This window comes from Odocoileus virginianus, chromosome 14 (assembly GCF_023699985.2).
Source record: "Odocoileus virginianus isolate 20LAN1187 ecotype Illinois chromosome 14, Ovbor_1.2, whole genome shotgun sequence".
NCBI classification, from domain to species: domain Eukaryota; kingdom Metazoa; phylum Chordata; class Mammalia; order Artiodactyla; family Cervidae; genus Odocoileus; species Odocoileus virginianus.
In genome coordinates, this window is record NC_069687.1 from 46422564 (window position 1) to 46447513 (window position 24950).

At 36.0% G+C, this 24950-nt stretch overlaps 1 protein-coding gene across 4 annotated transcripts in view; it reads left to right on the forward strand.

Moving 5' to 3' along the window:
- GPBP1 (GC-rich promoter binding protein 1) overlaps positions 1–24950 on the forward strand; it is a 67674-nt gene that overhangs the window by 1235 nt on the left and 41489 nt on the right. For all 4 annotated transcript variants that reach the window (XM_070476708.1, XM_070476707.1, XM_070476710.1 and 1 more), the window contains exon 2: positions 340–1313. The gene's annotated coding sequence lies outside the window, so the exon portion shown is untranslated. The remainder of the gene's footprint in view (positions 1–339; positions 1314–24950) is intronic.

Consider the following 24950-nt stretch of genomic DNA (forward strand, 5'->3'; position numbering starts at 1 on the left):
TTGGTAGATTTGAATAGAAAATACGGAAGATCTCTTAGAAGATTGTTTGCTCGTTTGTAACATTTACTCAAAGTATAAGGAGGTTTGCTTATATAATTCCTTTACCTTATATCCGCACACCCTTCCCAGTTGGAATCAGCACTTGTCTACCATAATTCCATCTCCCACCTTTTTTTCTCCCCCTCTACATATTTTGAAGTCCTTTTCATACAGTAGACCTTTTTTGGGTGCGGAAGTGCCTTTCTCTCCAGAGGTTGAGTGTTGAGGATGGGGATTAATTTTTAGTTCAAAATTAAAATTAAGTGTATAATTAAAACATTTTTTTTATAACTTTTACAGGTGATTGAATTACTCAGATATGAAGATCATCTTCTAGGTTTTGTGTAAAAGGCCCCGGATATTTCAAGTGGCCATTTTGGAATTACAGTGTTTTTGGATAATTTTACCCCAGAAGTTTATTAAAATTGGCAAGAATCATCTCTGAAGTGAATTGATAGTAGTGAACAATTCTACAAGCTACTTAAAAAGAGATCCAGGCATTTCTTCAGTATTTTGGTTCAAACGGATTATATAACTGGTTTAAAGTGTTTCAGCTGGTGGTATTTTTGCTTCCCCCCCAACCCCTCCCCTGTTGTTGGTGTTCTTCAGCCAAAACTGTAAGATAAGTTTGATTTGTGTACTGAGTAGTTTCGGCAGTTTTCAAATTACTGTTTAAATATTGCTGAAGTTTTTCATGGCAGTTTATTTTTACCTTTATTAAAAGTTTTAGGAATTTTTGACCTCAGCCCTTTTCATGTCACAATGGGACAGCTTTTCTAAATGAAGACATTGAATGAATACAGAGTTTTTTTGCTTTTATCTTTTATTTACGTGGAAATTTAAGATGTGGCAGTTTCCCAGCAGCATGGTAGTATTGAGATAGTCTCTGTTTATGCTGATGTTTAGGAATGCTCTTCAGATGTGAAATTTTCTTTTTGTTTTTGCTTTTTGACTCATAAATTGGATTATTTCATCTGGAGTGGATAAGTACAACAGTGACAAGTACATGGAATAATAAAGAAGACTTTAAAATCTTAAAATCCAAGGAACTTGGCTAATTCTGGCGATAGCCATATGAAAACTTTAAAACAGAAGTATGGGTAGCTGACTGAAGTAACTCTATGTCAAATAGCCATAGGTTAAGTGTCTTCAAAGAACTTGGATATTATTTCAGAGGATACAAAATAAAAAAACAAACTGGAAAACATAAAGATTACAGAGACAAACCCAACACCTTCCTGTGCAGTCCTGTTGGAATTTGTAAGTACTATATGGTGAGCAAATCAAATGTTCATTTGTAAACTGTAATGAGTCAACTTTATCCTATGTTATTCTTTGGACGCCTTTCAGTTTCTTGCAGTCAGGTTCCTTGGCTTCAGTTTCCTGGGCAGTCTGTAAAGAACTGTTAAGTAAATTGAAATGCAGAAAGAATTGTTAAGAATATTTCAGATGAAACTGTTCACATTTGAAGTTTTTGTGCTTCTGAAGTAAGAGACAAATCCATATGGTCAGTATGGCTTTATGGATTAATAGAAAGGTAGGAAAAAACTCAACAAATAGCCAATTTACTTCCTAAATATGAGTTTAGATTACATTCTGAATGCAGTTTAGTGTTCCATTGTAGAATTAGGTAGTTGTTTAAACAATTACAGGGCTTGACTTTTAATCTGGTCTTTCATGAAGTAAATTGTTTTAAGGGGTAACAATTCCTAACTTTTTAATCCATTACAGAAATTTTTTGAAACAAATTTTTGAAGTGGCTTTGTATTTCAAATTGTTCATTAAGTTCCAAAAAGTTTCAAAAAGTCATTACTAGGAACAGAAACTGAGAGGAAGAGAAGGTATATTAAGAACCTTTAACTTAAAAAATGAGTATATATTTTCTGCCTCCAGAAGGTAATGTTGCCTTAAGTTTATAAACAAATCTTGGTTAAAAAAAAAAAGTTGTGAATATTAATTGCTGTAATAAAAATCCTTTGACAAAAGAGTATCATCTTTTAATTGTTTATTTGAGGATTGACTGGTATTATGATTTGTTACTGCATTTAGTTTATTTTAGTGAGTCATAGGCATTCAATAGAAGTGTTTTTAAAAAATTGACTAAAATTTATTTTTGAAGCGGTTTATATTAACAGACGAATGTAGCTAAAGTTGAGGGTTATTTTTTTCACTTAATTATCTCTCTGAGATTAAAAAACACCGTAATAGTTGCACACTTTGCCAGGATAGCCTAATAGCTGGTCATTTGACTCATTTATTGTTTTGTTGTTATGCTGTTGAATCCTGTTAGCTCCCTTAGAGCAGGAGAGGTAGGAGAGTCCAAAAGGATTGTAGGTATTTAGACATACGTGGTATTTTATTTTCTGATGTAAAATTGAGATTAGAGTTAAATTAATCTGTCAGAAAAGAATAGGAGATTTGTTTTCTCTGTCAGAGCTTTGTGTAGTAGTTCTAACTTAGTTTCCACCTTTATTTATATAAACCTGTGATGAGAGCAACCCCCCTTCTGCCCTTTTCTTTGCTTCGGAAGCCTGTGGTTTACGTATTGCTCAACCTTAGTGGGTTTTCAAGTTACTTATCTAAGAACATGCATTTTAAATGTGATTAGGAATTTGAACTGGAAGTGAATGGTTCTTTTATAGAAAAGAACCACATAAGATTTACTGTTTGTGATTATTTTTCTTTAAATTTCTCCTGTTGCTCCAAGCAGTAATATCAGGATAAAGATGACTCTAGTGACCAGGGTTTTTAACAATTAACTTTAATCCTTGAATTTACTTACAGTAGTTGTTCAAGGGCAGCTTGATTCAACTTGAGTGTTTTGATAAATATTTCATTATTTTCTTGGCATTGAGATACACAGTACCAGAGTAATTGAAGTAATGGTTGGGTTCTTTCCCCCCCATAAATACCTCTATCTCCCTTTCTCCCATTTCCCCCCCCCACTTCTGTGCCTGAACAATATATAGGTCTAAAATAGCAATTACAATGATTAACATTTGTAGGTGATGATTGTGTAGTACATAGTAGTATATCATAGAGAAAACTACTACTAGTTGTATAGGTGAGAAATTAAAAATTTTAGGGAGACTGAGACTGGTGTAGGAGTCTTGACCAAGTCTCCAAGTCGGACTAGAGAGACCCAAGCTAGCCATGTTTAATACTGTCTTCATGTGGATTTTACTTTTATTAATTCTGTTTGAAGGTTATCACTGATATTTTTGTTTTTCTTCTCATTTACTGCTTTTCTTTGGTTAATAATGATTACTAGTGAAGCTTGGAGACCAGCTAAAAGAAGAAAAACCACTGTTTTACAATTTGTTAGTAGCTGTTTGAGTGCTAACTTTTGGTTAGCTAAAAATTAAAGTATGGTTTCGGATTATAAAATGAACAGAAGAGAGAAGAAAGTAAAATTCAACAAGGGAAGGGAATAAGGATGGGAACCTCTAATCTGAAAGTAAAATTACAACTGAGGCTAGAACCTAAACAGGCCAGATTATCTAATTGTCTTTGACTCAACCACTTTTTAATAAAAGCGTTTAGATAACAATTTAGATCCAGTTAGGGGTAGAGATGTAGGAAAAGGGTAGTTTGGGGGAGTTAGGACTAGTATTTGGAATATTAGAAAAGGGTCTTTGTGACCTTGTATATTTACTTAAGGGCTTCCCAGGTGGTGCTAGTGGTAAAGAACCTGCCTTTCAGTGCAGGAGACCTAAGAGATGGGGGTTTGATCCCTAGGCGGGAAAGATTCCCTAGAGGAGGGGATGACGATCCATCCACTCCAGTGTTCTTGCCTGGAGAATCCCATGGACAGAGGAGCCTGGCAGGCTATAGTCCTTTGGGTTGCAAAGAGTCAGACACGACTGAAGCAACTTAGCATGCATGCACGTATTTACTTAACCTCTTTTGGCTTTACTTTTTTCATAAAAATGATGGAAATAACGTATGTGAAGGCTTTTTTGTTAATTGTGAGGTGTAGTATATAGGTAAAGTTTTATTGTATGTGTAACATTTTAAAATTCTGTTTAATACATTTTACATGTTAAACTAATATTATGGTCTCTGAAATTATTTCTCTCTCTGGTTTCTGTTAACAGCATTACCTGCATCCTAGTCATGCTTTCCTTCTCATTTCCAGTTTAATGTATCGTCCTAACTTGATCTTTGGCTAAGGAAATACCCTACTTTATTTGAGTTTATGTGTGTGTGCTTAGTCGCTCAGTTGTGTCCATCTATTTTCAAACTCATGGACTGTAACCTGCAAGGCTCCTTTGTCCATGAGGATTATCCAAGCAAGAATACTGGAGTGGGTTGCCATGCCGTCCTCCAGAGAAACTTCCCAACCGAGGGGTTGAATCCAGGTCTCCCCCATTGCAGGCAGATTCTTTACCGTCTGAGCCACCAAGGAGGTCCTTAGTTGAGTTCACGTCTCTACAAAGTCTTTTACTGTGGCCAGAGAAATCTGCCTAAATTACAGTTCTTGGTTTTGTTACTTTAGCAGCCTTTTGGGCCATGTCTGGAATATTTTGGAAAGAGCAAGTTGCAAAGAGATGTATCCTATGTCCTCCCCTCTTTTAATGTTTCATGTGTGAGGGGCTCCTAACATGAGTTCTTTATGGCTATGTGGATGGGAGACTGATTTGAGAAGTCTCTGAAATAGATGTATTTGAAGGTGCTTCCATGTATTTTTTTGGAGAGCAGGTTCAACAACAGGATCACGAGACACAAAATGTTATAATTTCTGATAAGACCTTTATGATTGGATCTCCTTTTCAGTTTTACCTGCCTGCTTTTCCCCTTTGTGTTAGCTGTCCCACCCAGCAGAATGCTTACAATCTTTTGTGCTGTATCTCTTCAAGTAATTGCTGTTTTCTGCATCTTTTTTATATAAAAGATCATACTCAGTTTCTTTAAAAAAAAATTATTTATTTATTTATTTTTGGCTGTGCTGGGCTTAGTTGCTGTGTGGATTTTTTCTAGTTGTGTTGCTTGGACTCCAGAGCACTGGTTCAGTAGCTGTGCTCCTGCTGTGAGGCATGTGGGATCCTCCCAGGCCAGGGATCAAACCCATGTCCCATGCATTGGCAGGTGGACTCCCAACCACTGGACCACCAGGGAAGGCCCAGTTTTCTTTAGTCATCTTTGTGTTCACAATTTGGGGAGTGTGTTGTTTTCATCTTCATTTCCTACCCGTTAATTCAGTTTCCAGGTTATGTATTTTTAAAACTATATTTAGAAGTTGTTCCGTACTTGTGTTTTTTTTTTTTGAAGCGAGGATCTTAAAAATTCTAGTTAAATGGATTGTTTTGGTTGCACCTCGCAGATACCTTTAAAAAATCATTTAGCTGAAAAATTGTCATTTTTTTGTCTTTACGTATGTGTGTATACTAGTAAAAACAAGTTAGCTTTCAGTGAACATAAATAACACAGTTGATTCTTGAATGACATGGGGATTATGGGCACTCACCTTTGAATTGGATAATTTGCATATAGAAGGCCAGACGTCTATATCTGAGGATTCTCGGGATCTGCAGTTTTGCATCCACAAGTTCAACCTGTTTTGGATAGTGTAGTAGTCTATTATTTAATATTGCTAAAAATCCACATGTAAGTGGGCCTGCACAGTTCTAATGACTGTGTTGTTTAAGGGTCAACTGTACTTGTTTTTTTTCTAATGGCAAAACTTTTTTTTTTTTTGTACTTAAAACTGTATATTCTTTAAACAGGGGAGTTAAAAGAATACTATTGCACATGGATTTTCTGTGGGTCAGAAATTTGGTAGCAGTTCAGCTGAGTGGTTCTGGCTTCTTCCATGTCTTTCATAAAAATCTCAAAGGTTGCTGTCATTTGAAGGCTTGACTGGTGCCTAGAGGGTCTCCTTCTAAGAAGGTGTTCCTCTTTGGGCTAGCAGGTTGCTGCTGGCTGTTGTTTAGAGGACTCAATTTACTTTGCATGTGTAGATCTCCAGCTGTTTGCATGGCAGCTGCATTTCCAGAGGAAGTGACCTGAGAAGAAAGGTAGGTAGAAGTGTGCAGTGCCTTTTCTGACCTGGTCTCAGAAGTCACTTCTGCCACATGCTTTTCATTAGAAGCAAGCTGTTAAGTCTAGTCCACAGTCAAGGAGTAAGAAGTATGGCTCTACCTTTTGTCAAAAGATTTTTTGGACATAGTTAAAAAAAACTAGGGGGTAATTCTTTTACAACCTGTTGTTGTCAGTATGGGGGCTTCCCAGGAGGCTCAGTGGTAAAGAATCTGCTGGCCAGTGCAAGAGGCGGGGGCGGTTTGGTTGATCTCTGGGTTGGGAAGATTCCCCTGGAGTAGGAAATGGCATTCCACTCTAGCATTCTTGCCTGGAAAATTCCATGAACCGAGAAGCCTGCAGCCCATGGGGTTGCAAAGAGTTGGACACTACTAAGTGACCGAGGACACCCACACGTTGTCAATATAATAGGTAAAGTCTTCACCCCCACAAATAGATTGTTTTAAGTTAAGAGAAGAAAATGAATTCAAAATTTGTATCAGTTTAGCAGATATAAGTCTTTTCTGCCTTTTGAGTCACTGTATGAGATAGAGAAGTAAAATCTTCGGCCCCATTTGCACTAATCTCCCAATCTGTGTAATGAGGAACTTTTCTATTATGGTAAAGTAAACATAAAATTTACCATTTTAGCCTTTTTTGAGTGTAAACTTCGGTGAAATTGAGTACTTTCACGTCGTGCAATTATCACCACTGTCCATCTCCAGAACGTTCTTTTATCTTCTCAAATTGAATGCTACCCATTAACTCTCCATTTTCCCTTCTCCCAAGCCCCTGGCAGGCACTCTTGTATTTTCTATGAATTTAACTACTCTGGGTACCTCTTACCTATTGATATTGTACTCTTTGAAACACTTCTTAAATATTTTGAAGGATATCTTCAAGGAAATTAGATATGTTTATAATAAAGTAGACTTTTCGGTTCTAATTAATAGTTTGTGGCAAAATACCCATAACAAAAAAATAACTGAAATGCTGAATTTTAAGTGTATAGTTCTGTGGCATTTAGGTACATTCATGTTGTTACGCAGCCATTACCAGCACTCACCTCCAGAGCTCTTTTCATTTTGTAAAACTGAACCTCTGTACCTGTTAAACCATAACTATTCCTTGCTCCTCCCAACCCTTGTAAATCACCACTCTCCTTAATGTCTCTATGAACTTAACTACTTTAGGTACCTCGTATTAGTGGAATCATGCAAATTTGTCCTTTAGTGACTGGCTTATTTCCTTTGAGCGTCTTTGAGGTTCGTCCATGTTGTACCATGGGTCAATCAGAATACCTTTTAAGACTCTAATCCATTATATGTGCATGTACCACATTTTGTTTATCCATTCGTGCATTAATGGACACTTGGGTTTCCACCTTTTGACTATTGTAAATAATGCTGCTGTGAACATGGGAGTACAAATATTTGTTTGCATCTTTGCTTTTGATTCTTTTGGATAGATACCCGGAAATGGAGTTGCTGATCATATGGTAATTCTGTTTTTAATTGAGGAACCACCATATTGTTTTCCATAGAGGCTGCACCGTTTCTTATTTCTACCAGTGATGCACAGGGGTCCCAATTTCTTCAAATTTTTCTCAGCATTTGTTGTTTTCTGTGTATTGTGTTCTAATGGTTGTGAAGTGGTATTGTTACGGTTTTGGTTTGGATTTCCGTAGTGATTAGTAATGTGAGAAGTGATGTCTGGTGTGCTTTTTGGTCATCTGTATGCTTTGGAGAAACACCTTTAGCCCATTTTTAAACCAGATTGTTTTTGTTGTTGAGTTATAGGAGTTCTTTATTCTTGATATCAGCATCTATCATAAATGAGTGGGTTAATCCATATTAATGCTTACCATGTTTCAAGCAGTATTCAAATCTTTTTAACTGTATTAACTAATTTGATCCTCATTGGTGCAGCTTGTGGGAAGGTTCTATTCTCTTTTTATAGGTAAGAAAATGAAGTCAGAGGTTTTAAATTGCTTGTTAAGGTTACACAGCCAATAAGTGGGATTTCTGAGTCCATACATTCTGTATCCAGAACCTAGAACTTCCAACCATTATGGCTCATAGTTAGTTTTAGGATCATAGTAGGAAGAAAGTCAAATTCTATTCTGTTTCAGGAATTTAGAAACTTTATTCTTAGTCAGCAACTAAATTTTATTTTCCTTAATGTGATACAGTTGTGACTTGTTAATAAAATGCTCACTTAAGTTCTTTTTCAGGAATATTTTCCTTTAGAATCACCTCATGACCAATGTTTATATAGCAATTTAATTTAGAAAGTGTTTCCCCCAATTATCATGTAAAATAAATGCTATTTCTGTTCAGTGGTTTAAGAAAGTCAGTCTGAAATTAAATAATTTATGCAAACTTCTCAGTAAGTGAAGGAACCCTAATTTGGATTATTTGCATTCTTCTGTTACAGTTAGCTTCCTTAGCATTCCAAGGTTCTAAGTAGTAGGTCTTATTCTAAGAGCAGTGCTATCCAACAGAACTTTGTGAAAAGGTATAAGATTCTGTGTCTATTCTTTCAGTATAATAACTAGCTATATGTCAATGGAGAAGGAAATGGCAACCCACTCCAGTAATCCTTGTCTGGAAAGGAGCCTGGTGGGCTGCAGTCCATGGGATCGCAGAGTCGGGCACGACTGAGCGACTAACACTTCAAGACTTCGTATGTCATTATGGATATTTGAAATACATCTGGTGCAGATGTGGATTTGAATTTTAAGATTTGTTTAATTTTTGTTTAAATTTAAATTACAGCCTATGACCACTAGCTGCCATATTGGACAGCACAGCTCTAGAGCAGTGATACAGAACTCTGTCAGATTCCTAACCTTTTGTGACAAATACTTTTTAAAGTGCTCTATACTATCCTGAAATAAAATAGCCTATGCAAAGTGCTCTATACTATCCTGAAATAAAATAGCCTATGCATATAGTAAGATCACAATGTTATACAGCCGTAATGAGAAAATAGACATTTATGTTAATGTATTTCAATATATAATAGCAAAGTATGATCAGATACCCTCCTCTCTGCCCCCTAATTTCCAGACCATACTCTACAGGTTATTTTCCCTTCTTAAAAAGAAGCAGGTGATCTAATAAATACTCTTGTCCTTTAAGGAAGAAAAGTACCTCAAGTTGATTAATTTTTCCTTTAATATTATTTACTGCTAGGGTAATTGAGTGAGCAGTTAGCCACATTAAAGCTATCATACAGTGTAGTGACATGATAAGCATCTTTTAATGTGCTTTGGTGAAGTGTCTATTCAAGTCTTTGATCCATTAAAAGATTAGCTTGTTTTATTGAATTGTAAGAATTCTTTATTTTGGCTTTAAGTGTATTAGATAACGTATTTTGCAAATTTCTCCCATCTGTGGTTTATCTTCATTTTCTAACTGTGTTTTGGAGATCAGACATTTTAAAACATGTAGTAAAATTGGTTATTTTTCTTTCATGATTTGTGCTTTTTTTGTGTCATAAGAAATTTTTACTTAACCTGAATTCATAGGATTTTCTCCTGCTTTTTAGCTTTCTTCTGGAAGTTTTGTAGTTGATATTTTTAGATCTGTGATCCATTTGGAGTGAATTCTTCTGTTTTGCATGTGAAAGGATTGAGGTTCATTTTTTTCTTTTTTAAATATAGATGTCCTACTCTCCTGTTTGTTGAAAAGACTTTGTTTCCCATTGAATGATGTTGAAATACCTCTGTTGAATGTCAATTGACCTTATATATGTGGAACTATTTGTGTCTTCTTTGATATATGTCAGTTGCACAAAGCAGTAGTCAATAAATACAAATGGTAGCTTTTGACTTTTTCTTTCTGCTTTATTTTAAAACCTGATTGACATCTTTTATAGGAAATTTGGGTTAAAGGGGGAAATTGTTTTTATGGGGATATGAAATACGACCTGTTGCAAAATAATGCCATCTTGAATTCATGGAGCAATTGTCTTTTGAATGGCTTGCGATGTTAGATATTATCTAATTTATATGTAAGCATACTTGGAAAATAAATGACAACATTTTTATGTCGCAAATGAGAAAGTAAGATACAAGCATATCATCTTATTTATGGTAAAATATTGACGCAACAAGTGGATCTGGGATTTTTATTTCTTGACTCATTAGTCTGTGCTAGAGATGTTTATTGCCTGGTAGATGTTTGTTATGTGCCAGTACTTTGATTGGTGCTGGGCATTTAGTAGCAAACAAGGTAATAATACAAGATTCCTAAACTCATGTAGTTTGTCTTCTCTGAAGTTCTGTGAACATAGAGTAAACACAGTCCTTACATTTGAATGCTGATTTCATATCATCTAGTAAATAAAAGCTATTTAATGTTGGCCAGGTCAGCCTTTTTAAGACTTTATTTTCTGCTCTGGTAAAACTAGTTTTTTTCCTGCTTCACAAAGTTATCATTACAGAAATAGTGAATGTTAAATGCTTTGAAATTGTAAAATGATGACAACATTATTAGTAGTATTGTTACGGCTGGTCCATATAGATAGTAGTGTTTGAGGAGCATGTGATCAGCCAGGAGGGAGATTGTAGATAAGGGAAGGTAGGGAACTAGCAGAAGCTAGGTGTATTTAGATTGCATTTATGACCTGTTTTAAAATTGTTGAACCATGGTCGTTACACTCTTCTGAGGTAATTGCTTAACTTGCAATATGGTACCAAATTTTAAATGGCATCTTTATGCAAAAGATCTTAAATTTAAATCTCCAGTCCAGGCCTCCTCCCCATATTCTAGGCTTGTAATTTAATCGACCTTGACTTCTTTATTTCATTTACAAATTTAACATATCCAAAACTGAACTTGTGTTTGAGTCTTTCCCGGCTGCTTTGACCGTGCTTCCGTAGCTCAATAAACGGATACAGTATCCGCTTGTTCAGGCTAAATAATCAGGTCTCATCTTAGTAAATCTCTTTGCTCTCCCAAATATATCCATTTCTGCTCCACCATCACTGTGCTTTTACAAGCCTTGATCTTCTCTTACTTGAACTGCTTGTAGCCTTGTAACTTTGTAATTGTGCCATTCTTTCATTATTATAATTCATTATTCCCAGAGCATGGTCTTTCCATTGGACCTAAGAATAACATGCAGACTGTAGCCTACAAGTAACTTCATTGTCCCTTCTTTTTCTTTGCAGCCTTGGTTACTGTCATCCTAGACCCTTGACTCGGCCTTTTCGTCCTTAAATACACCAGGCATTTTCCTTCCTGTCTTTGGGCCTTTATGCTCTGCCTCTTTTCTTCTTTAGCTCAGTTTTGGCTCATATGTTACATTCTGAATGACTTTCTCTAATCATTCTGTGTGAAGTAGGCAATCGCCTTTGTGTAACATTTGATTTCTCTTGTTACTGTATTACATTCAGATCAGTTTCTTAATTATCTCCTCTCACCTATGTTTATTGCATAAACTTCTGAGGACAGGTACCTTGTCTTATTTGTTTATTGTTATATGCTCTGTGCGTTTAGGTAGAGCAAAGACATCTTAAATAATGTAATCCATCCCCCACCTACACCACCACCCTCAGTATTTTATTGTAGAACTTCTGTTTAACTACCTGGGGGCTAGGTAAAATTTGTTGGGGGATTATTTGTAGCTGAATTTCTTTGTTGTCTGCTCATTTAGAAGCGGTTTTACCTGCCCGAGAGTGTTAGTTGCTTAGTGGCGTCTGACTCTGCAACCCTATGGACTATATATAGCCTGCCAGGCTACTCTGTCCCTGGAATTCTCCAGGTAAGAATACTGGAGTGGGTTGCCATTTCCTTCTCCAGGGGATCTTCTGGACCCATGAATCACACCCAGGTCTCCTGCGTTGCAGGCAGATTCTTTATGGTCTAAGCCACCAGGAAAGTTCTTTATCTGCCTAGACTTAAATAATTGTTACATGAACTTCTAGTCTGTTTGCTAGATTCAAGGCTAACTTTGGGTTTTCTGTAACCTTTCTGAAGGGACTGCTTGATAAAAACTTCTTTTTATTATAACCCTGGCCTTTTAAAAAATTTCCATAGTTTTGAAATGTTCAGTCAGAGAGGTTGAAATCTAGTGGAATTGGTCTCAGGCTTAAAAAGATAAAACACTTTACATTTCAAGGAGTGACCTTGAAATATGTGGGTGGCCAATTTTAGGCTCATTTTTAGAAATCAGGAAGGCCATGGCAATTCATTTATATTAACTGATATCTTTATTTAAGGAGGAAACATTTATGTTTCCTCTTCAGAGATGGCAAATGCAGATTTATGTCCATAGAGCTTTAATTATTTTTGGTATTGCAGATTTTCTCAGTTTGCTTTTGGCTTTGAATCTTTTAGATCCCTTCCAAGGGGGCTTATTTAATAAAACTCTGGTAGGATGGTAAACTTAAGGCTACTGTAGCAAGTATCATTAGGTGAGTGATGAAATCATTGCTTCATGAACACTAGCTAGGTTGAAAACTACTTATCGAGATGTCTTAAGGACTTTTCCTATGCAAGCCTAGTTGCCTTAGGTTTTTTTTTTTTTTTAGCTCATAGTTTAGATCTTTCACATTATGTACTCTTTGATCTCCATTTAAAATGAGTTCCTTTTATAGGCACTTTGTGGAAATGGGAAAAAGTGAGTAAAAATGTTTTCACCTTAGTACTTTAAATTAGGGCCTTCCAAGGATTGAATTTGATGAGAGAACAAGTCTTAATCTTGGAGATAAAGTTGGCTAGGTTAGTGGAAGGTATGTTGTGACTGTTGTGGAAGTTCAAACTACTTGTCTTCTTTTTGCCGCCTAAAAGACTTTTTGTCTAGGAGATTGAGATTGAGGTCTGTATTTTCTGTGGTTTGATACAAAGCTATAAACCCAAGATGGTGCCTGACAGGTAAGGCAGAAACTTAAAACTCAGAACATAGAGACTGACTTACATACTTGTTAAACTTAAAGCTAATATTTTATATAACACATGGTCTCTACCTAATGTACCCTGGGTTATTTACAGTATGTGTAGGGTGTATTATAGAGGTTAAGAATTTGAGCTACCACTGATTAGTACTGTAACCCTAGGAACTTTAAAATGTACTTCACATCTAAAAACCTGTTGTTCTTTTTTGAAGAAAAGATAATATCAACCACCTGGGGATAGTGAGAACTAAATGAGATAATACTGTAAAATCCTAAGCAGGTTGCCTAACAAATAGCGTGTGTGCGTGTGAATATATATATTTATTGTATATTTTGTCTTCATAATCAGGTCCTTTAAAAAGTTCCCTGAATTATTTTCTAAAAAATTATTTTAATTTTTTTACTTTTAGCCATGTTGTGTGGCTTGAGGGATCTTGGTTCCCTGAGATTGCCCCCTGTAGTGGAAGCACAGAATCCTAACCACTAGACTGCCAGGGAATTCCCCAAATCTTTAAATTTCATATCAAGGATCCTGAATCTGTTAGCACTTTGTGAACTGACTTATTCATAGGGTTAGGTTTACTTATTCATTTGTTGAAACTTGGTTGATGTTCTTAGGATCCTACCCTTCAGTGTAATTTGACTTTAGAAAAAGATGGATTATATTAAAATATTTGAGGATTCAAGAACTGGTAAAGCCGAGTCAGACTTAAGAGGATTTAAAATTATTTTGAATACATGCACCTAGTGCAAATTACAGATAGTACACGGGTTTTTTTTTTTTTTTTTTTAATAGAAAAGTCACCTTCTCTTTTTGTCCAGCTATAGTTCTTGTCTGAATAAACTGTTTTCTATGAATTTTTCTAGAGATCTTATGGATATATAAGCACGTGATATTTTTCTTTTTAATACAAGTAGAAGCATGATGTCCACTTTGCTCTTTTTTTTTTGTTGGTCTAAGTTGGGTTTCATTGTGGTGTGCACATTTAGTTGTGCTGCAACATGTGGGATCCTAGTTCCTAGACTAGGGATTGAACCTGTGTCCCCTGCATTGCAAGATGGATTCTTAACCATTGGATCACTAGGGAAAGTCCCTCCATCTCGCTATCTAACCTTCTTTACTTAAGGAATTATCTTGGAAGATTATTCCATATTAATACCAGTAGACCACCAGGAAACGCCTGAGAATGAAAATTTTATATATAAGATCTTTTTCTGTGAACTCTTTATATCCTTTTCTCAATTTTCTTTCTTTTCTATGAGTTCTTTTTCTGTTGATTTATAGGAACATTTGTGTATGAAGACAAAATACCTTTATATATGCTTTGTGTGACAAGTATTCCCTGCCCTCCCCCAGTATAATGATGTTTTATTTGACATTGATTATGATTTTCATCAAATAGAATGTTTTTTGAGTTTATATGTAAATACGTTTTTATTCTCTTTTCTTGTGTCATATATAGAAAGACCTTCCTTCCCTTTTCTGAGATAATTAAAATTTCTCTTTTTCTGTAATGACTTTGACTTTTTTCTCCTTTAAATTATTAATCTGTTTGATTATTTTGAGTAAACTTTGAAGTAGGAGAGTTGTCCAGACTTTTATACTAAATTTCTGTATGTGTTGTTTACGTGGACTTTCGTTCTTTCACTGTTTCTTTCTGTTTACGTATTGATGTTATGGTGCCTTAAAGTCACTGTGACTTTTCAAGTTTAGTTATGTTAAATAAAAAAGGAGTTAAAAAGTCATTTAATCTGGAATTAAGGAACCACATATTTAATGTTTAATTTATTATTTCCTAATTCTAGAATATTGATTTGCCTTTGAAATGCAGATTATCAGGCCCATTATTCTGTAAATAGGACATGAATTCTTCCCTCCCTCTCTCCTGTTCTCCATTCAGTTCATTCATTTCATACTAGTATGTGTTCTTTTGAAGGATGTTCTTTAAAGTGTTGGTTTGGAGTTTTGGCTCCCTAGATTTCATTTTTGTTACACAGAAAACAAATATGTCAGATATTTCTTTATGGGAAGCTTAATTGTTTAATAGAACAACATACATTTATATTGAATCTTTTGATAAATAACTTGTGGTAAAATGGTTAAGGTTTTTCTTATGAAAGATTTTTATGCCTTTAATCTTTTTAAAGTTTTATTGAGATATAAATTGACATATATGATTTGTGTAAGTTCAAAGTGTACAACAGCATGTTTTCACTTAACATATATCGTGAAACGATTACCACAGTAAGGTTAGTTAGCATCCATTTTCTCATGCTGTACTTATCTTGTAACTGTAAGTTTGTACCTTTTGATTATGCTTCTCCATTGGGTTCCTCACTCCAACTCTGTAACCACAATCTGATCTCTTTCTAGTTTTTTTATTTTAACAGATTCCACATAAAAGTAAGATCATATAGTATATGTCTTTCCTTGACCTATTTCACTTAGCATAATGCTCTCAAGGTTTACCCTGTTTTGTTGTCACAAATGGCAGGATTTCCTTTTTTTTGTACCACAGCTGCTTTATCCATTCATCCGTGGATGGAAGAGTTTCTTAGAAAGGTAATAGTTGTTTATCATGTTGAGTTAAATTTTGAATGCTTCATATTTAAAGCACAATTTAAATTATAAACCAGTCTTAATGTATATTTATTTACTTTGCAGTACTGTGGAGTTCATATTGATACTTCCAGTTCAAGTTTAGGACCACTGGGTTTTTGTTTATTGCCTTCTGTTTTACATGTGTATTTCCTTTTTTCAGCGTTTAGAATCTTGGTTCTCAAGGACACTTTAGTCTTGTTTTTTTTTTTTTTTTTTTGGTAATGGTATGCTTTCATGATAATTTGTTTAGATTTTTTCTTTACTGGGGATATTTTTAGTAAATTGTCTTTTTCTAAAAATTGTCCATTTCTGTATTTTCAGCTTTAATTACATAGAGTTGTTCAGATGGTTTATGATTTTAAATGTTGTCATTTTTGATTTTATATATTTGTGCTAGTAGCTTTTCTACTGATCTGTCCCTACCCCCACCTCACAGCAGTTTTGGATTTACAGTTCTTCAGCTTTTCCAATTTACTAACTATTGGTTTTGTGACTTTGCTTCTTTTCATTTATTTTGCTTTAAAATTGCATGTGGTAGAGGCTTGATTTTGTTATTTCTAGTTTAATTGAATTGTGGTCAGGTAATGTGAATCCCACGGACAAAGGAGCCTGGTGGGCTACAGTCCATGGGGTCACAAAGAGTCAGACATGACTGAGCAACCAACACACAATGTCATTTGTAGGTATTTTTGAAATTTATTAAAGATTTCTTGGTGGCCTGAGATGGGTGCTGAAAAGAAGATATACTTTCTGTGTTTAGGGGTTTAGCATTTGATACATAAAATCTGTTAAAATTTAAATGGGTATGGTTTAAATCTTCTATATGCTTACTTTTTATCCATGAGGCTTATATTGGAGCGAGCAAGATGTGTTCAAGTCTTCTGTATTTTTCTTGTATCACCTGTTATTTTATGCTTTATGAAAGTGTATCAGTGTTATTGGGATCATAAATATTAGAATTGCCTTGTTATTGTACATTTCAGTTATAAAGTCTGTCTACTTTAATGCTTTCTAGTTTGAATGCTACCCTGTTAGTACTCTTACTGATCATTTTCTTGTGCGTTGTCTAATCGACTGTTAATCCTGTCGAGTGTTTTTCACTTCAGATACTACATTTTTTATTTCTAGAAGTATTTTTTAATGTTCTCTATTTTTCCTTTACGTTCCTATTTTCCCTGTCCTTAGACATGTTTGTAATAGTTGGTTTAATGTTCTTGTCTGCTAATGCTGTCATATCCATCATATCTGGCTATCTCTTTAAGTAGATTCTTCCTCTTGTTATTTGTAGTATTTTCCTGTGGGGGACCCCCCCCCTTTTGCATGACAGATAATTTTAATTATTTTTGTTTTGTTTATTTGGCTTCTCTGGGTCTTCGTTGCTGCAAGCAGACTTCTAGTTGTGGAGAGCTGAGGCTCGGCTAGTTGTGGTGCGTTGGCTTTTCATCGTGGTGGCTTCTCTTGTTGCAGAACACAGGCTGTAGGTGTGCAGGCTTCAGTGGCTGCAGCATGTGGGCTCGAGTGCAGTCGCAGTAGTTGTGGCGCACAGGTTCAGTTGCCCCATGGCATATGAAATCTCCTCAGACCAGGGAGCAAACCTGTGTCCCGTGCTTTGGCAGGCAGATTGTTTACTTACTGCTGGACCACCAGGGAAGTCTTGGGTGAGTGAAAAGTTTTGACTGAATGCTAAAGATTATGAATTTCATATTGTTAAGTGTTAGGTTTTGTCATTGGACTTTGCTTTGGGAAACAAGCTGGAATTAGTTGGGTCCTTTCAAGAAAAGTTCTCTGAGGAAATTTACACAAGTAAAACATTCAGTTTCACGAAAATCCTGTAATAGTAAAATTGAGTTGGCGTGCAGTTTTTAAATTCTGGCTATGACAGAATAACAGGCAACCAGATAACCAGATTTACGCACTCATCTTAGAAATCTAAAAAGCCAGACAAAATGTATGATACAGGCTTTTAGACATTGGATAACAGGAGGTGGTCGGTCTTATGAAAGCCCTCATTGCTTGAAGAAAAGGAATAGGTTACAGCACGGGGTGGGGAGTGATGGGGTGAATTCAAACAGTCTGGTGGTCTTACTAAAAGTTGAGCAGGTAGCTGAAAATTTGGAAAGGTCAAAGTCGATAGAATTTGTGAGGCAAAGTAATAGGCAAACTATTGAGTGCAGAGAGGACTCAGAAGAATCTACTCAAGGCTTGTGACTTACAACTGGACTTGCATGTGCATGTTTGGAAGTGACTGAAGCCAGGGAATAGAACCACCAGAAAGGAGTAGGTGAAACAATTCCAGAGTTTTACATAGGGTCAGGAAAAGTTTATGTTTACATCAGCTTCAGTGGAAAAACCCACCTAAGAGTTGGAGCATAGGCTGTAAGTAGAATATAGGCAAAATCTCAAAAAGGATTAGCTCCAGTTAGTGGGGCAAAATTAACTCTAGACTACAAGCTTTTTTGGACCCACCCTAACAGAGTTTGGTAAGTTTGGTAGCTGAGTTCCAGTTTTTGTTTTTTTGTTTTTGAGTTCCAGTATTTTAATTTGTTATGAAAATAGCTGAACATCTTTTCCCATCTAAGTTTTTTTCTTTTTTAATTTGCCTCGGGTTTTTAGTTGCAACTTGCAGGATCTTTGTTGCATTGTATGAGTTTTTTTTTTTTTTTTTGTGGTGGTGGTGTTGGTGCCTGGATTTTCTAGTTGTATGTGGCTCAAGGCTTCCAGGATGCTCAGTCTTTAGAAGTTGTGGCACTTGGCCACTCTAGTTGTGGCACACGGGCTCCATAGTGGACTGGCTGAGTAGTTGTGGTGCCTGGGAGCTTAGTTGCTCCACAGCATGTGGGATCTTTCCTGACCAGGGATTGAACCTGCATCCCCTGCATTGCCAGACAAATTTCTTAACCACTGTACCACCAGAGAAGCCCCTAATGGTTAATTTTTTTTTTTATGAACTGCCCATAAAGTGACTAGAAAATATTGGTCACTGGTCATTTTTTCTTTTGACTGCACCCCACTGCATGTGGGATCTCAGTTCCTCTATCAGGGATCAAACCTGTACCCCCTGCAGTTGGAACCCTGGAGTCTTAACCACTGGATAGCCAGGGAAGTCCCTCCCTTCTTTCTCTTTCCTCCTGGTTGTTAGGAATTGCTTGTCTAAGAATATATTTATCTGCTTCACTTTTGATACTTTGAGTATAGCTTTCATGATTCAAAATACTTTTTCCCTCAGCACCTTGACTGCTATTTTGTTGTCTTTGTTGAGATGTTTAAGAAGTTTGATGCAGTCTGATTTTTTTCTTTCATGTGGAGATGTTTTTCTCTCAAGAAGTTGTTCTATATTTTTGGGGTTCTGAAAATTCCATTTTGCTAGTTATTTCTTGAATTACGTATTTCCTTTGTGTTCATGGTTTTTAGTGGTCTCTTCACTGTTGCCACTTTCCTTAAAATGTTTGGTTATTACTTCACATTTAAAAATGATTAAAAAGCTCTTTGGGACTTTTATGTGTGTGAGCGGTGCTTTTTGAATGTCTGTTAATGTTGAAGGACTCTGAAAAGTCAAATATCTTTGTGGTGTTAGTGCTGTTTATTTGGAGAATCTACCCCAACTCTGTTCAGGTACTGCTAGATACTCTGTGTACATTCATACACCAAGCAGCAAGCATTTCTCCAGTTTTTTTTTGTGGATACTCAACTGGGTTTTCTACAATTGAATTCAGTTTGGATTTTCTGACACTTATTACCTGGAGTTAGTTTAGACTGTACAGGTTAAGGGCTCAGTCCCATAGGATTGCCCTTCTGGTCCCACTTCAGATATGAATATCAGGTAGTAGATTTTCAGGTTACCCACACTTCTGTGTGATTTGGCTTTAAATTAGAGATGCCATGGACATCCCTCCCACCACCACCAGATCCCCCTGCCACCCCCCAGGTTCCATATTTTTCTGTAACGGTTTACAGAATGCAAGAACATACTACTGTTACTGGTTTATTGTAAAGGATATTCTAGAAGACACAACTGAACAGCTAAATGAAGCAGTACATAGGGTACTGTCTGGAATAGTCCCTTTGGAGTTTGGGGTATACCACTGCCTCAGCAAGTAGGCACATTCAGCAACCTGGAAGCTCTGCAAACCCGTTCTTTTGGGGTTTTTACAGAGGTTCTAGTACCTAGGAGTGAGTGATTAAATCACTGGCCCTTAGTGATTTGTTGCAAGTTGCCCAGTAGTTCTTGAAAATTTTGTTTCTGGTTTTCTGTCAGTAAAAAGTTTTCATTTGTAACACACATGCACTAATGGACACTGCACACAAATATTAAGTATGCAGTGTGAACACCCCATATTAGCACCATTTACTAGGAACCCCCAATGTTTGTGTCCTTCTCATTTTCTAACTTTGAAATGTTTTTCATCTTGCGTTTCTCAGTCTCCTTACCTCTTCACATCCAGTCCTTTGCAATCACCCTCCTGTAGATTGTGTTTCTGCAGTCTCCCTCTGTCTCCCTCCCTCCACATCATTTCCATTGTTACTACCCCCTTATTCTTTTTTGTTGTTTTTTTTTTTTCTTTCTTTAATTGAAGTATAGTTAGTTTACATCCTTGTTGTTTATTTTATATATGGTGGTGTGCATCTTTTAATACCATAATCCCAGTTTATACCTCCCATTCACCTTTGATCACTGTAAGGTTTTTCTATGAGTCTATTTTGTTTTCATTTGTACTACTGTTTTTTAGATTCTACATATAAATGATATATAATATTTGTCTTTCTCTGACTTACGTCTCTTAGTTTGATAATCTCTGAGTCCATCCATATTGCTGCAAATGGTATTTCATTCTTTCTTATGGTTGAGTAATATTCCTCTGTGTGTGTGTGTGTGTGTGTACATGTTCTTTATCCTTTCATCTGTATGGAAATGTCCATGGTTGCTTCCATGTCTTGGCTATTGTAAATAATCCTTCTATGAACATTAGAGTGCATGTATCTTTTCGAATTACAGTTTTTGTGTTTTCCAGATGCATGCCCAGGAGAGGGATTTGCTGGTCATACAGTAACTCTTCTTTTAGTTTTTAAAGGAGTGTCCATACTGTTTTCCACAGTGGCTGCACCAATTTGTATTCCCAGCAACAGTGTAGGAAGGTCTACTTTTCTCCACAACCTCTCCATCATTTGTTATTTCTAGACTCTCCGATGATGGCCATTCTGACCAAGTGAGGTTGATAACTTGTTGTTTTGATTTGCAATTCCCTAAGAATTATTGATATTGGGCATCTGTTGATGTGGTTTTTGGCCATTTGTATATCTTCTTTGGAGACGAATATCTCCAAATATGGAAGACAAATATCTATTTAGGTCTTCTGCCCTTTTTTTGTTTGGGTTTGTTTGTTTTATGTTATTGAGTTGTATAAGATGTTTGTGTATTTTGGAAATTAAGCTCTTGTTGCTCACATTGTTTGCAGTTATTTTCTTCCAGTCTGTAGGTTGTCTTTATGGTTTCCTTTGCTGTGTAGAAGCTTATAAGTTTTGTCAGGTCCCTTTTGTTTATTTTTGTTTTTGTTTCTATTGTCTTGGGAGACTGGTCTAGGAAACACTGGTACAATTTATGTCAGAATGTTTTGTTTATGATCTTTTCTAGGAGTTTTATGGTGTCATGTATTATATTTGTCTATAAGCTATTTTGAGTTTGTTTTTGTGTGTGGTATGATAGTGTTCTAACTTCATTTATTTGCATGTACTGTCTCCTTATTCTTGCTCTCTTTACTTCCATTCTTTATAAGAGAGCTTTGAGTTTGGCTTTTATATTACAGCTTTTAGAAAATTGAAGGAAGCTAGCTCTTTTCCACTGAAATTGAACTCATGGACAGTTCTTCAAAGTTTTTTAAGTAACACAACTTTTGAAAACTTCTGTTATGAGTGAGCTGGTAATGGGAACCAATACCTTTACTCGCAGGGTGATTTTCTGAATCCTCTCTGCCCCCTTTATTTTACAACAAACTATACCAGATTTATTTTTTCTAACCACGTTTCCAGACATACAGTTGTAACTTTAAAACTTCTGAGTGCTTCCCTTGCCTGCTGAATTTAGTTCCGATTTCTCATTCCTGTGAGCTGTTCAAGACAGTACTTAATGTCCCCAGAGTACTTTCTCTACTTAGTTTTAGATATACTGGCATGTTGAATGGTGTTGGTTGACATGTTCATTACTGGGTTGATGTGTTGAGAGTCTGTTGATTAGATTCATTAGTTCAAATAAGTTTGTAACAGAATGACTTAGTACCATTGAGAAAGGAAACCCCCAGTAGTAGTAGTTGTTTTTTAAATTACTTATTTTTGGTTGTGCTGGGTCTTCATTGCTGCTCATGAGCTTTTGCTAGTTGTGGCTAGCAGGGGCAACTCTCTCGTATTGCTCAGGCTTCTCGTGGTAGATTCTCTTGAGAAGCACAGGCTCTGGCATGTGGGCTTCAGTAGTTTCAGCCCTCAGTCTCAGTGGTTGTGGCCCACAGGGTTAGTTGTCTGCATCACGTGGAATATTCCTGGACCAGGGATCAAACCCATGTCCTGTGCATTGGCAGGCAGATTCCTATCCACTGGACCACCAGGGAAGTCCCCCAGTGTTTTAAGAGACCTGTTCATAAATATTCTGTGCTTACTCTAAATTATTCACACAAAATGATTCCTTCAGGTTTTTTATTTTTTTAGGATTATGTTACTGGCCAAGGTGTGGGGACAGACAAGGAAAAACAGTGATAAATTCCATTTCCTTTCTGTGTCCGTGCCAGAGAGTATAATTTTGTTTTCTGCTTAATTGAAACAAGACATTAGACATTATGGTTTTGTGTCTTAGGCTAAATATTGAACATTTTAAATAACAAGATCTTTAAATCTTAAGGGATGGTAATTTAGAAGCTTCTTGGTAATTCTAATTTATAATACCGTTTTTTTAAAAAAACATTCTACATTATATGAAACATTGTCAGTTGTATCTAAGAAATTATATGTATATATTTAACCATAGTCATACATCATTCTGTTTTTTTTCTCATGTTGATATTCCAGTTGAACTAAGTCATTTCTGGGATTTTATGATGTTATAGCAGTGTTTTCTCAAACACATGGTTTAAGAAACCTTAAGGGTAAACCAATCACCTCTGATCCAAGGTTATTTTACTTGAATAAGTAACTTAAATTTTTTTATATTGAAACATATATAGATTACAGTGCAGAAATTTCATGAGTTTGTACATTAGGACTTGAGGACGAGTTGTTTTGGTTACTTTCTGAAAATACATTTTGGAGGGGGCAGGTTTGTTAACTCTGTAAGTAATTTCTGTGGGAAAAAGTTTGAGAAATATACTGATAATGAACAATGAGCATGGTTTTGAGGCAGGAAGATTTGAGTTCATATCATAATGTAACAGGCTCTGTAGTTTTGCAGTTGTTGTTCAGTTGCTAAATTGTGTCTGACTCTGACCCCATGGACTGTAGCCTGCCAGATTCCTCTGTCCGTGGGATTTCCCAGGCAAGAATACTGGAGTGTGTTGCCATTTCTTTCTCTAGTGGTTCTTCCTGACCCCAAGGGATCAAACCTGCTTCCTCCTGCATTGGCAAATGAATTCTTTACCACTGAACCACCTGGGAAGGACCTAGTTTGGGGGTAAATTATTTATCTCTTCCTATTTTGCCCCCTCCCCCCTTTCAGAGAACATATATAAGCTGATGCCACATATATTTTTTTTAAAGTTTATCTGTTTACTTTATTTGAACTCTGATAATATTGGCATTTTTTAAAATGGCAGAACATCATTTTTTCCCTTAAACTGCATTTTCTTTTAACAAGGGAATTAAAATACTTTTCCACGTGGATTTTCTGTGGGCCAGAAATTTGGTAGCAGTTTAGCTGAGTGGTTCTGGCTTCTTCCATGTCTTTCATAAAAATCTCAAAGGTTGCTGTCATTTGAAGGCTTGACTGGTGCCTAGAGGGTCTCCTTCTAAGAAGGTGTTCCTCTTTGGGCTAGCAGGTTGCTGCTGGCTGTTGTTTAGAGGACTCAATTTACTTTGCATGTGTAGATCTCCAGCTGTTTGCATGGCAGCTGCATTTCCAGAGGAAGTGACCTGAGAAGAAAGGTAGGTAGAAGTGTGCAGTGCCTTTTCTGACCTGGTCTCAGAAGTCACTTCTGCCACATGCTTTTCATTAGAAGCAAGCTGTTAAGTCTAGTCCACAGTCAAGGGGTGACCTGGGTTGGGAAGATTCCCCTGGAGTAGAAAATGGTAACCCATTCCAGTATTCTTGCCTGGAAAATTCCATGGACAGAGGATCCTGGCGGGGTACAGTCCATGGGGTTGCAAAGAGTTGGATGGGGCTGAGTGATGGAGTGCGCGCGCACGCGCGCGCACACACACACACACACACACACACACACACAGACACAGTTTGCACTTTTCTCTGCTTAAATACTTCAGATGGATAATTTGCTTATTACCTTAACTTTTGAAGGATATGAGGCAGCAACTTTGTTTCCATTTGTTAGCTTCTTAGCTGTTAAAGAGGGAAGACTGCCCTTTTGAATCTAGTACTTTCAGCAGTGTTTAGTGCTTGTTTTTGCTTACATTGGCTGTTTAGTAAATGAGCTGATTTGAATTAAATTTTATTCTATGTAGACCATATTGTTTGCAGTATAGTTCTAAATTAAAATTTATCAGCCCTTAAAAAAAGATCTCATTCAGGGATGACAAACTGTTTAGTATTGTGAGCTTGAGAAGCTCAGTGAGTAAAGTATTGTTTATAGAGTAAGGGTTTTTTTGTAGTGGTACATTTTGTATGAAAATTGTTAGCTCATTATAAGTTTTGGAGTACTTCAGTTATGTTTTGTGTATTAAGCCTTTAGTAATCCAAAATCGCAAGAATTGAAAGCATGCTGTTGCCAGTAATTTTTTTTTTTTCCTTAAATAGAATTCTTTTTGTAGGGGTGAAAGTAGCAATTTTCACATGTAGCAATTTAACAAATAACAATTCTTATAAAATTCCTCTTCTGTTTTAATTTATTTTTTATTTTTATATGTAAGTAAATCAAAAGTTCTGAACAACTTAATAGATAAGCTGAGGGGGATAGGGGACTTAACAAAAAAAGGTTAAAGCAAGCCAATAATATGAAACTTTTTAAAGAATGGAAATTTCTATAATACTCTAGATTTCTTGTGAAATTTGCTAATGTTTTATATTTGAGAGTCTAATATGTAATTGAGAGTTTGATAACTAAGAAAAGATATTAGACACTTTGTTTCATACCTGAAACTGCAAAAAACAGAACAGTAGATTATTTTCCTATGTTTAGAGGTCATGTTCCTTAGGCAAGAGTTTTTTGGTTACTAAATAATACAGTATTTACCATCTTT